Genomic DNA, 13,294 nt, shown 5'->3' with positions numbered 1-13,294 from the left:
GATAAAGTCACTTTGGAAACAATACTTTTGTTTTCTGAGCTGAAAAGTTCTTTTTCAGCCAGCCTTAAATGTTTGATCTGTATTCATAAAAGAAATGCCATTTCAGAAAAGTATTTGAATATTGGTTTAAATGTGTGTCTATTCAGAAATGCCTAGTAATGAAATCTTAAATCCTTAACTATTTAGGGAAAAAAAAAATTAAAATCATTCTAAAACATGCCTGGAATTAAGCATGTATTTAAGGCACATAGATTCCAGAAGGGTTTCAGCTGTTATGCTCAAAGCTCTTGAACTGAGCTAAAGAGATCATTAGGAACAAAAACAATTTGTAAATTTTCCAGGATTGACTCAATAAAGGAAGCCAGTTTGCAAGACCTGAGCAAGGCTGTTGGGTGCGATCCCACAAGAGATTTGGCCAAACTTAAACACACTTCCTGTCTAAATTTAATGTGTGTGATCACACATGCACATTCCCCCCGCCAAGTCCCGCCTGTACTTACCTTGTCTTTGGACAGGCTGGGACTGGATTAAACAGTATTTCCTGGCTGTCTGAATGGCTGAAACGTATGATGCAAGTGCCCTGAATGCCCAGGAGCAGTCTGAATGCTCCTCTTGTGTATGTGTGCCCCATGCCTCTCCCGGCAGCAATGTAAATAAAAAAACCACGAAGAGACACCATAAATTTTAAACAACAAAACAGTGTAATGTAGAGGTCAGTGGTGTTCTGACAAAGCTTGCGCGTAGAACTTCAAATAGACAAGAGCATCTAGCAAAAAGACATTCACAGAAGACAGTTCAAAAACAGTCTTTCCAAGGAGTAAAAATATTCCAGTATTTAGTTTGCGGAACTAAAAGAAGCCCTTCCAAAGATGTCTGTTCTAGATATCAAGATGTTTCATGCATCTTTCTTCAGTTTGGAGGCTTATGTATCACTGGAACTAAAAATATACATACATGTCATAGTAAATTGTTATACAAGAGTCAAAAATAGTCAGACAATTGTCAAAACATCATAAACAGAACACTCACCCCAACATTTACAGAAGACCAACAAGGTTCAAAACATGTCTCCCGGCAGCAGGGCAGGGGCTGTGTAATTGCTGCTGCTCACATCAAAGAGAACTGGCTTTTTCAAAGCCAGGATACTGCCATGCCAAATTGCTGGTGTGATCCCACCCAATGTTTTGGAGGTCATAGGATCACCATAAATCACCATAGGTTGACTTGGCAGCATTTAAACACAGAGAGAGAAATCTGGCAGAGATTACCTTTTGCATAATAACCCATAGATTGAGATATCTATTTAATTTATTTTCACTTTGATATTTTATGCCACTTTCCTTCCCAGCAGGGACCGAAAGCAGCTTATAAAATAAAATAAACACCCTTCCATAGCACTATACACAACCAAGGTAATCTTCTTACCTGGTTGACTCAGGACCACAGTCAACAAGCCACAGGTGAAGAGGTCCGGGCCCTTTAGTTCTTGCCCTTTGTCTCATACCTTAGATTAAGTACCTGAAACCAAAGTTAGCCCAGGCTAAATTCCTGGAATGAAAGAGGAAGAGCTCAGTCCAGATCTTATTCAGCTGGCAACCCCCCCCCCCCCCAACTCTAAATGTGAAGCATCTTCCAGATATTTCCTAGCAATTCAATTCAAGTGTGTCATGAAGAGATACTGATTATTTGGAATTAGTGCTGATAGCTTGTCCCCCGCCTGAGCTCCTGGGTCTTTTAAACCGCAATCTCAATGGCAGAAATTCATCTGGTGAAACATTTCCTATCCTTGCATCTCCATGCCAACAAAAAGCTTTTTTTTAATTGGCCTTGCTTCTGTGCCTCTGACATAAGTCTGACTCTGACACTAAGCAGATGCATATTTGATAAAGATGGAGACAAACTGAAGCATCACCTGGCTGGTTTCTTTGCTTCACACTCCTGTTCAAGGCATAGGAACAGGATTAGAAAAGAATGCAGCAACAATACCAGTCTCATTTCATTTGATAACAATGCAAAGAAGGTCCATAGAATTCTCAGGTTGCACTTAGCTGGGAGAAGTTGGCTTGTCAAAAGCCATCTATCCAAGTCAGAGCATGCAGATATCCCGACCGATTTCCCACTAGCCTAATGCTGCTCTCAAGCTCCTCTTCTCCACAGGGCTTCTATCAGATTTCACAATCTGCCCCAGGGCTGCAACTAGCTTTGCCTTTTTCGCGTGGCAAAGGTCGTTTTCGCACTCACCTCCAGCCGGCGCGACCCCCCTCTTCACCACGCAGGATCTGCGCGGATTTCGCACTAAATGCCGCGGAGCAGCCTTTTGCGCCGGAAACTCCCGTCGCAAAAGCCACTCAAACGTAAATCGCCAAAAAGCAGTTTGGCGTTTGAGCGGCTTTTGCGCCGGGAGTTTCTGGCGCAAAAGGCTGCTCCGCGGCATTTAGTGCGAAATCTGCGCAGATCCTGCGCGGTGAAGAGGGGGGTCGCACCGGCTGGAGGTGAGTGCGAAAACGACCAAAGAGAAACTGGTTTTTAGAGGATCTTGTTTGCTACGCGAAAGAGGCAGAGTGAGTTGCAGCCTTGGGGCAGCTTGTGCGAAATCCAACAGAAGCCCCACTGAGAAGAGGAGAGTGAGAGCAAGGTAAGGCTAGTGGGAAATTGCTCCCACTTAGAAACACCAGCTAACCCCACGTCTTGCTATGGCCACAATTTAAAGGCGGCGGTGTCAACTCTGGGACTATCCTCGATTAAAGAAAGCTTCCAGTGTAGTTAGAAAGCTGACTTTATTGATAGAAAGAAACAGTAGTGATACATGTCTGTGTCAGAACTGGTTCACCTTTGGGGTGACCTGTCCTTTATACCTTATCCAAGGCTGTTATGCAGCCTGCCAAAAATACAGTGCAAAAGCCCATTTAAAGCAATACAAATTGGTTCTTACCAACACCTTTCTCTCACTAAACATTTGGCAGCTGAGCTGTCTCTTTATCTCTGAGAAGAGATAAAGAGACACAGGCTTTACTCCCTTCTGCAGGGCAGAAATGGATATGCGTGATTGTTACAACGGACAGAGCAAAGCCAAGGCAAAGAAGGCACCATGCACCTCCCCCATTCTTAAGACTTCCAACATACAGAATTCGGCCCCTCCCAGCCCATGCTGCTTTTGGCGGCATAGGGTGGGGGCCGTTCTTTGCCTCCCCGGATGGAGTCAAAGTATACAGTCCTCGCCCATCCGGGGATTCAGGGGGCATGGTTCCGGGGCTTTTTAAACCCGGACACACCTCCTCTGGTGCAGTTGCATCCAGGCGTTTTTTCAGAGCAGAGCTTGTTTCGGCACTCCGTTGTTGCGGGCCGTGGGATCGGGCGTCTCCTCATGCGGCCGGCTTGTTCTTCTTTCCACCCCAGTCGGGTGGTCGTGAGTTTGCTTCCCACCTTGTTAAGGGTGGCAAAGCTCTTTCTGTCTGCCTTGATAGTTGGCGGGGTGGTCGGGTGCGGCTTACCTCTCCCCCCCTCCCCCCCACTCCTTACATGGCCAAGGGGTTGCAGGAGTCACTTCCCACCCTCCCGGATGGGTTGGGGAAGTGTAGGGTGACATCCTTATTGCCTGACAGGGTCTTAGCTCTTGCTCTTGGGGGGTTCTCAGGCTAGGCTGGGCTGAGGCAGACTGAGTTGTGCACTCAGTGGAAGGCAGAAGCATAATTTTTCCCCCTTTTGCATTTCTTCCCCCCCCCCACTTCCCAAGTTTTGCATTGGGGAGTGGGTTGTTCAGGACCTTTAGAACTTTTTCCTAGTTCAAGTCATGGCTCCCAAGAAAGGAAAAGGGGGTAATAAAGGCAAGCAGCCTCTTAAAGGAGTGGATAAGAGGCGTACGCCAACTCCATGCCCTGGAGAAGAGGAGAAGGCACGCACTAGGCTTGCCATAATAGAGCAATTGGGGGTGCTGGAGAAACAGCATGGAGTGGACCCTGTTGCTTCAGGTCTACGTAAGGGACGTAGGGCAGCTGGACCTCCACTAGGGCTTTTGAACAGGAGGTTCTGGGCCGTCTTTCTTCTTTGCAGGATATGGCCACGCGGACTCCCCCCATGGATAACAATTTGGAATCGGAAGGTGAGGGCAACGCCCCGGATGGGGCAGGGCCCTCCAGGCCAGCTGGGGTTCCAGCTCCGGTGGTGCTTGCAGTTAATGTCGATGACTCGGATGGTAAGCGTGGCTATCAAGGTAACAGTAGTGGTTGGCCATGGGACGGTTGGGTTGACCCGGGCATGCCTGGTCCGTCCGGCCCTCCAGCTATGGTGGGTGCGGGTGGCGGGGTTGGGTCTCCTGGCCTCCCCGGTGGTCTGGGATCTTGGGTTGCGGCTCCACAAGGTCAGGTTTTCCCATGGGCCTCTCTGCAGGGCTCTTCGTTGCCGGCCATGCCTTCCACTTTACAGGGGGTTATGGCACAGACGGCTATGGGGGGATCATTACCTTGGGGCCAACAACAGTGTAATGCTTGGCCTTGTAGCTGGCCAGCTGCTCAATGGGGCAGATGGGGTTTGACTTCAACGCCTTATGGTTCATTGCCGTTTCACTCCAGGCCATTTGGCGACACTGCTATGACACTGGGCGACCATTTGACGGTCTCCACTAGGGAAAAAATTCTGCGGGGTGAATACGTTGACCTTCTTTATAGGGAGCTTGAGAAGAAGGATAAGGACGAGATGGACGAAAAGGATAAAGAAAAACTCAAGCGGAGGAAGGTAGACAGGAACTGGGCAAACTGGTTGCCCGGGTTTTTTATTTACGCAGGTGTTATAGCGCAGGCGCAGCCTTCACGGGCTGCCTCGCTGTTTCAATACTGCGATGTCATTTATAAAGCCTACATGGATTTCTCAGGCGCTGCATGGCTGCAGTACGACGAGGAGTTCCGCATGAGGGTGGCATTGAATCCATCAATGCCCTGGGACCAGATCAACCAGCAGCTTTGGCTGCAGTTGATGTCGCCAGCTAAGCCCAACAGTGGGGACAGGTCAGATAGCGGTCATTTAGTAAGTAAGCAGGCAGCTGCAAGTGGTTCCTGCCCAGTGGCAGGGCAGTCAGTTCAACCCCGGCTGCTGTGCTGGGATTATTCAACACAGGGGGTCTGTAACAGAAAAACGTGCAAGTACAAGCATGAGTGCCCGCTATGTGGGGGGTCCCATTCCCTGTCGGCTTGTAGTAAGTCCAAGCCCAGATCTGGGGGTAAGCGGACTGCTGGGGGCAGTAGCGCCCATTTGGCTAACAAGGGGACCCAGCCCCATCAGACTGAAGGTACTTAAGAAGCTTATGGTTCATTATCATAAGGCTGCAGATAGAGTGTATCTCTTGGACGGTTTTCGTTATGGGTTTCACATTCCGTTTCAGGGCCCTCGGGCCCCTGTTATGGCTCGGAATTTACGTTCTATTGTTGGGTTAGAGCATGTAGTTAGGGACAAGATAGGTAGGGAGTGTGCTGAGGGACGTGTGTTGGGCCCTTTTGACAGTATACCTGTTCCCAACTTGAGGGTTTCTCCATTGGGAGTGGTGCCGAAGAAGGCTCCAAGTGAGTTTCGGATCATTCACCATTTGTCATTTCCAAAAGGGGGGGGTCAGTGAATGATGCCATTCCTGACTATTTATGTTCGGTCCGGTACACCTCTTTTGACCAGGCGGTCAAAATGGTACGGAGTTGCGGTGTTGGTGCGGAAATGGCTAAATGCGACATTAAGTCTGCATTTCTCCTCCTTCCAGTGCACCCTGATGATTTTGAACTCCTAGGATTTATGTTTGAAGGTAAATATTACATGGATAGGGCTTTACCCATGGGTTGCTCTATATCATGTTCGGCCTTTGAATGCTTTAGTTCATTTTTGGAGTGGGCCCTGTGTGAGTGGGCTGGGTCCACCAATTTGGTTCATTATCTTGATGATTTTTTGTTTGTGGACCCGGGAGGGTCCAGTCACGGTGTGCATATGCTGCAGGCCTTTTTGCAGCTGGCGGCTGCCCTGGGGGTCCCTTTAGCGCACGAGAAGACCGAAGGTCCAGCACGGGTCTTGACATTTTTGGGGATTGAATTGGACACTGAAAGTCAAGCTTCACGGCTTCCTTCAGATAAGGTACAGGGCCTTCGGTTTAAATTGGCTGCCTTGAGGACCAAGCATAAGGTGTCGTTGGTGGAACTCCAACAGATTGTAGGGCATCTCAACTTTGCATGCAAGGTTGTGGTGCCCGGCAGAGCTTTTCTTCGGTGACTTTGTGACGTTTGGGGTTTACTTTCGCGGACATTGGTGCGCAGGAAGTTGGCCCAGCGAGTGGATAGAGAGCGGACTCTGCCGCAACCTTACATTTTTGGAATTTTTTCCAATTGTTGTAGCTGTTCCGCTTTGGGGACCTGACCTGGCCAACCATATAGTGCATTTCTGGTGCGACAACATGGCGGTGGTTCATGTTATTAATAAATTGACTTCTAAGTCTGTTCATGTAATGGGCCTGGTGAGGGCGTTTACTCTTAGTTGTTTGCGTCTGAACATTTTGTTTCTTGCAAAGTACGTGCCAGGTGTATGCAATGGAGTGGCGGATGCTCTGTCTCACCGGCAGATGGAGCGATTCAGACAGTTTGCACCAGAAGCTGACCTGCGGCCAGCATGGATGCCTCCGGAAATGTGGCAGCTTGGAGAGTTGAGGCCGACCGGGCAATGCTGTTAGCCCTGGCGCCAAGCACCAGAAAGGCCTATAACCGTTCTATCACGCAGTTCCAGGTTTTTAGAGAACAGGTAGGATTGAGCATGAGATGGCCCATTCCAGTTTCGCATCTCATGCAATTCTGCGTTCATAATAATAATAATAATAATTTTTATTTCTATCCCGCCCTCCCCACCTCGGCAGGCTCAGGGCGGCTAACAGCATTTTATAAAAACATACAGTGGTTAAAAAGCCTTTAAATTTAACAATATAAAACGGTAAACACTAACTTAACAGCATTAAAACAATCTAGTAAGTACAAAAGGTAAGGGTCTTGTAGTCAAATCCATTCGGGCAAAGCTGGCTGCATTGTCATTTGACAGCAAGACAAAGGGTTTGGCCGACAGCTCGGGTGATTTTCGTATTTGCAAGATGATGGAAGGGTGGGCCCGGGAGCAGGGCCCTCGGCCCAATGGTAGGCAGCCCTTTCCCCCCTCAATCCTAAGGGGTCTGCATTCGGTATGGAAGGCAGTCTGTAATACTAAGTTCGAGGCATTGTTGTTCCATGCCGCTGCTTTGACGGCCTTTTTTGGCGTGCTCAGAGTGAGCAAACTGGTTGCTGGCTCACGCCATGATACTTCTGGTCATGCACTTCAGGCTGGGGAAGTGAAATCTGAGGGTGACCATGTATCCATTCGGGTACGGTGGTTGAAGACCGATCAGAAGCAGAGGGGTGTCATAATTACCCTGGGTACGTGCCGTGAGAAGGATATTTGTCCAATTCTTGCTCTGAAGCGGTATTTGGCGAGCGGGAGGGATGAGTGCGGCCTCCTTTTTTGCCATAAAGACGGGTCCCCATTGACTAAGTTCCAGTTTTGGGCTGTCACTTCGAGGGCCCTTGAGAAACTGGGATTGGGTGGGGTCAGATTCAGGACTCATTCCTTTTGTATAGGCACGGCCTCCACTGCGGCGGCCATGGGGTACCCAGGACCTGTTATTCAAAGGGTCGGTCATTGGAGGTCGGTGGCCTATAAAAGTTACGTTCGCCCACTGGATGCGTGAAGGGTCAAGCAAAGGCATGCGTGGCATGGTTTGTCAATTGTTTCTTTGCTTTATTCTCAGGTGCTGTGGTGCAGCGTGAGAGATGGATGATTCTGATCGCTGGCCACAGCATGGTTTTTTGGGCGGCCCACCAGGCGCGACGCTCGCCAATTGGATCACAATTGGGGCTCAGCGAGTGGGCTGCGGTCGAGTGGCAGGGTCGGCAGGGCCTTCGATGGGCCGGACTTTTGCCCCTTTTGTTTCAGGGGAGGACGGGTCCTCCGCCGCATATTTTGGTCATCCACCTTGGTGGGAACGACCTTGGTTTGTTGAAAGGGAAGGCCCTTTCACTGCAGGCTGTTGAGGACCTGCGGGTAATTCGGAGCAGGTGGCCCGAGGTGCTGATCTTATGGTCTGCCATCTTACCACACAGGGTCTGGAGGGCTGCCTTGGATCCTGTGGGGATCAATAGAGCCAGGCGCAAGGCTAGCAAGGCTATCAAGAAAGCACTTGGTGAAGGCCTTGGTATCTATTTGCCACACCCTGTTATAAAAGCTGAAGTGGCAGACCTGTATCGGCAGGACGGGGTCCACCTGTCCGTGACGGGTAACAGGGCCTTTTTACACGATCTACAACTGAAGCTGCGGTTGGCTTTAGGCCAACCGGTGGGCCCAATTGCCTAAGCGGAGGCTTGGCATTGTGGTGGCAGAAGTTTTTGTTTGATAGTTAGGTAACCGGTGAGCACCCTCGGTTTATTCCCTGTTTATGGGAATGTGGCGGGATGGTATGGCAGAAGGGCTGTATGGCTCTCTGCTGTGATGCCCACTATAGGGTGTTCCTCCTCTGGCAGGTGAGCTGGAGTCGGCGCCTGGCTGGTCGATGGTACACCTGACCTTTGCCGGCCCAGCAGTAGCCGTTTCTCTTGGCTACTGCCGGAGGCTGGGTGGCTCGCCCCACTGGACTTGGAAGGGTCAGGGGTTTCCCTTGGCTTGTCCGGCAGTTCAGGTTGCCCCATGCCGTGTTTTGTTTTAATAAAGTTGCCCTGTTTTTTCATCCAACACAAGTGTTTGTCTCGTTCTTCCCACTGGGGGGGGCAAATAGAGAAACGGCAAAGACCCTTGACAGACTGTGCTTAAGCAAAAGCGATTCTCGAGGCTCCAATTCCATTTGCACTGGATGATCTTTCAGCACTGACCCACAGTCCGCTTTCTCCCTGATGTTATAAAATGAGCCTCAGTACCATGAACTGCATTGGGAAAATAAATGGAATTTTAAAAAACCCAATATGAGCAGACTCCAAAAAAAGTCTGCTCTGTGTTCTTCATTAGTGAGCCAAACAAGAGTTTGGGAGAGTCAAGTTAGGTCCATATCCCACCAAGGCTTTGGACTGATTGCATGCATCACAGAATCTTCATGGTGAGAAGCAGGGGTGGAATTCTAGCAGGAGCTCCTTTGCATATTAGGCTGCACCTCCTGATGTAGCCCATCCTCCAAGAGCTTACAAGACTCTTTTTTGTAAGCTCTTGGAGGATTGGCTACATCAGGGGTGTGTGGCCTAATATGCAAAGGAGCTCCTGCTAGAATTCCACCCCAGTGAGAAGGAAGGAAAAGTCTATTACCCATAAAATATATTTAATAGTAGCCTATTTTACAGGGTTACTTTAAGAGCAAGCAAGGTAAACATGCATTTTGTTCAGTCATTCAGTGTTAATGATGCCTTCCTACCTAAAATATCCTTCAATGTCATTTAAAGCATTGCACTGAACTTTGAAGATGGGAAAGGGAGTCAGATTAATTTGTCCAGGCAACTTTGTGCTAGTGTAAGTGCAGCAGATATTTACATCACTGAAATTAAGATAAATTCTTCTTCATATTCTAATGATGTGGTACACATAAGTTACATGAGAAGTCCCATAAGGAGCCTTTTGGTATTTGGCTACTCACAGACATAATCAATATCATAACAAACTCCACTTTTGCTAAATATGCATACATACAAACACAGATGTATGATCTTGAAGTCCTTTATTTTTATGGGGCTTCTATACAATTTGTTCAGGGTTTAGATTGCAGTCATCTGTGTCACCTTGATTCCATGAATTCATGCTTCACTAGAAACAAGATCCATTTAATTCTAAGTCATAGGTAAGTAACAAATAACCTGTGAGTCATATCTGGGCCATTTAAGTGTTGATTTCTGCTGTTCACCATTCCTCCTGGATCCTAGAAGATAGGGGCTATAGGGAAATCTGAGAGAGGACTGCTTGTGGTCTGGGAGTCCAAATTCCAAATACCTTTATTGGCATAGATGTCTGGGAGTCACTATTTATTTTTGCTGCTAACAAAATCACTAGCTGTATATTTTATTGTGTATATGAAACTTTGAAAAAAAATAATACTATGATTGCTTTAAAACTCATCAATGGCCCTGACCTGGATAGCCCAGGCAAGCCCGATCTCATCAGATCTTGGAAGCTAAGCAGGGCCAACCCTGGCAAGTACTTGAATGGGAAACCTCCAAGGAATACCAGGCCCAGGACACAGAGGCAGGCAATACAGCCACCTCTCTGAACATCCACCTCCCAGCCACACAAGCATGCACACATAAATATATACATACAAAAAATGTATCACAAAAAACACACCAAATAAACCTTCATCAATGTATCTTAAAGAAAAAAATGGAGATCTCGAATTCCTACATTGTACTAGAACAGCAAACTGAGTTGAAACAGGAACATCCCATATACACTCCCTGTGGCTTTAGAACAGTGATCTTCAGTTTGGCAGCCATAGATAACTTGGTGTTCCTTTTCTTCTTTTTCCAAAGAATAGGTAGTTCTACCCTTCTTTCACTTTATTAGTACAGAAGGTACTTCATAAGAGCCTAGAGAGCATGCATTCAGAAACAGCTGTCTCCACCGTAGGAGGATGCTTGATTTGCAACCTCCTCAAAGCCCCCATTGCAGCCATTTTGTGATTGATCCAGTACCCATGGCTGCCATTTTGTGGTGGTCCCCATTCTTAGTGTTTCAGAGCTGCTCACAAAGCTCAACAAGATCAAATACTTGTACTTGAGAAGCTTCATTTCTGTGTTAAGCTAATGCATTTGAGTAGAAATGTGAAAAGCAAACCGGTTACGGGTCACACAATGCCTCTTTAAAAATACTGATACTATTCTGTTTCAAAATGTTGCTTTGTCTCTCTTTCCTCACACAGATTAGACAATGTTCTTGTTCTGTCTTATTAGAGGATCATTCATCTTTAAAGTCAACAGTTAATCACAGCATACTTTGCTCTCAAGCTAATTGTCTGTTAGATATAGTTCCACTACAAGGGAGAGTATTTTAACATTGACCTCTATATTCAAATACAAAGTGAAAAATAAAACACTTCTCTGTTGCAGCATTTCAAGTGTTTACATTCTTGATAAGAAGGAAATAGCATTTCAGTAAGAGTGAAAACGCAAAATAAATTCAGAATTGAAAAGCAGATAGGATTACAAAATATAAACAGATGGATAGAAGATTATAATATTCATACAGACTGCAGCCAACTGAGATAAAGACTAGTCTTGTTTTTAAAAGGAATTCTAGTTGCGTCTGGCAGTTCCATGAGAACTCTGCTATGGAAATGTTGGAAGCCATAATGAAATCAACTATGTTTTTTGAGTGAATCATCTGCAAACTATTACTGGATAATGGAACTTGAATTACTCTTCTGTTCTATGCTATCCACCTAGTCTTATGGTTGCAAAACACCAGGCACACTATGGACAAAAGCTACATTATATGTACAAAATGAAGTCTCCACAATAACAACACCCTCTCAGGGATAGCTGGCTTCGGAAATTTCTGGAGATGCAAGAACAGGGGAGCGTTGATAAAAAGGGAAGGTAGAGGGAACTCAGTGGAAATATGATGCCACAGAGTCCTCTGAAGCTGCCATTTCTTACAAGGGAAATGATTGCTACAGTCTGGAGATCAGTTGGAACTCCAGGGCTGTGGTCACATGAGCAGATTGTTCTGATATCATTGTTGTAGAAGAAGAAGAAGATGAAGTTATTGGATTTATATCCCGCCCTTCACTCCGAAGAGTCTCAGAGCAGCTCACAATCTCCTTTATCTCCCTCCCCCACAACAGACACCCTGTGAGGTGGGTGGGGCTGGAGAGGGCTCTCACAGCAGCTCTCACACCTTTCAAGGACAACCTCTGCCAGAGCTATGGCTGACCCAAGGCCATGCTAGCAGGTGCAAGTGGAGGAGTGGGGAATCAAACTCGGTTCTCCCAGATAAGAGTCCCCACACTTAACCACTACACCAAACTGGCTCTCCTCAAACTGGTACCCTTGTAGATCTAAAGAGCAGCCCTTGAATTTAGCAGGAGCTCACAGGAGCAGAGCTCCTGAACCTTTTTGATGGCTCCCCCTCCTCCTCCCCACCTTGTCCTTGAATAGTAGGTGCAGCTGCATAACAATCCCTTGATGAGCTCCACCACCTATTTTTCTACAAAACAACCCCTGTTAAAGGGTATGATCGGACAGCAAAATCTTCCTTCCATGCCCCAGTCATTGCACCCCGTTCCTACCATCGTTGTTGGTTAAACAATTTTATTTGGTAATATATGGTAATCATATCCAATACTAATAAAATAATAATAAACACTTACTGCCTTCCCCATACATTACACTTTCCCCTTCTCTCCTCCCCCCAATAATACTAATAAAATAATAATAAACACTTACTGCCTTCCCCATACATTACACTTTCCCCTTCTCTCCTCCCCCCAAATTTTGACTTCCGCCGGTGCCAATTGCCTAAAATTCTAATAACAAAAGGTATCTTTAACTTTGAAAAAATCTTAATAAGAAGGGGAAAAAAGAAAATATATATATCATTTTACAAAGAAATAAAGAGAACACCCATTTCTTATACTTTATATTAAAGTCCCACCCAGTTATTATAGTTCATCTTCTTTCTCCTTCTAAAAATCTAAGTGGTATTCTCAAAAATCACCCAATGTCCTTTTACTTTCCATTCTTTTTCTATATATCTTCTGAACTTGTCCCAATCCATTTTAAATCCCTCTAAATCATAGTCCTATAACTTTTTAAAAGTCATTATAAACAACAACGGAGATAGAGGCAACCTTGTCTTGTTCCTTTGCTGATCATCATATACTCTGTTAAATCTGTATTAACACAAAGTCTTGCCCATTGTTCAGTGTATACTGCTCTTACCATTCTGATAAAATTCTCTCCCAATCTCAAACATAAAGTCCCAATTTAAATTATCAAAAGCTTTCTCTGCATCCGCAAAGAATAGCACCACTTCTTTTTCAGGATGTCTTTCATAGTATTCTACAATATTTACAACAGTTCTAATATTGTCCCTTATTTGTCTCCTTGGAAGAAATCCTGCTTGCTCTTCTTTAATAAACTTCATCAAAAATTGTTTAAGTCTTTCTGCTAGTATTCTCGTATATATTTTATAATCCACGTTTAACAATGAAATTGGTCTATAATTTTTTACATCTGTGACATCTCTATCTTCTTTTGGAATCAAAGAAATCACTGCTTCTTTC

Source organism: Heteronotia binoei, chromosome 7 (assembly GCF_032191835.1).
Source record: "Heteronotia binoei isolate CCM8104 ecotype False Entrance Well chromosome 7, APGP_CSIRO_Hbin_v1, whole genome shotgun sequence".
NCBI lineage: Eukaryota > Metazoa > Chordata > Lepidosauria > Squamata > Gekkonidae > Heteronotia > Heteronotia binoei.
Note: the sequence above shows the minus strand (reverse complement) of the source record.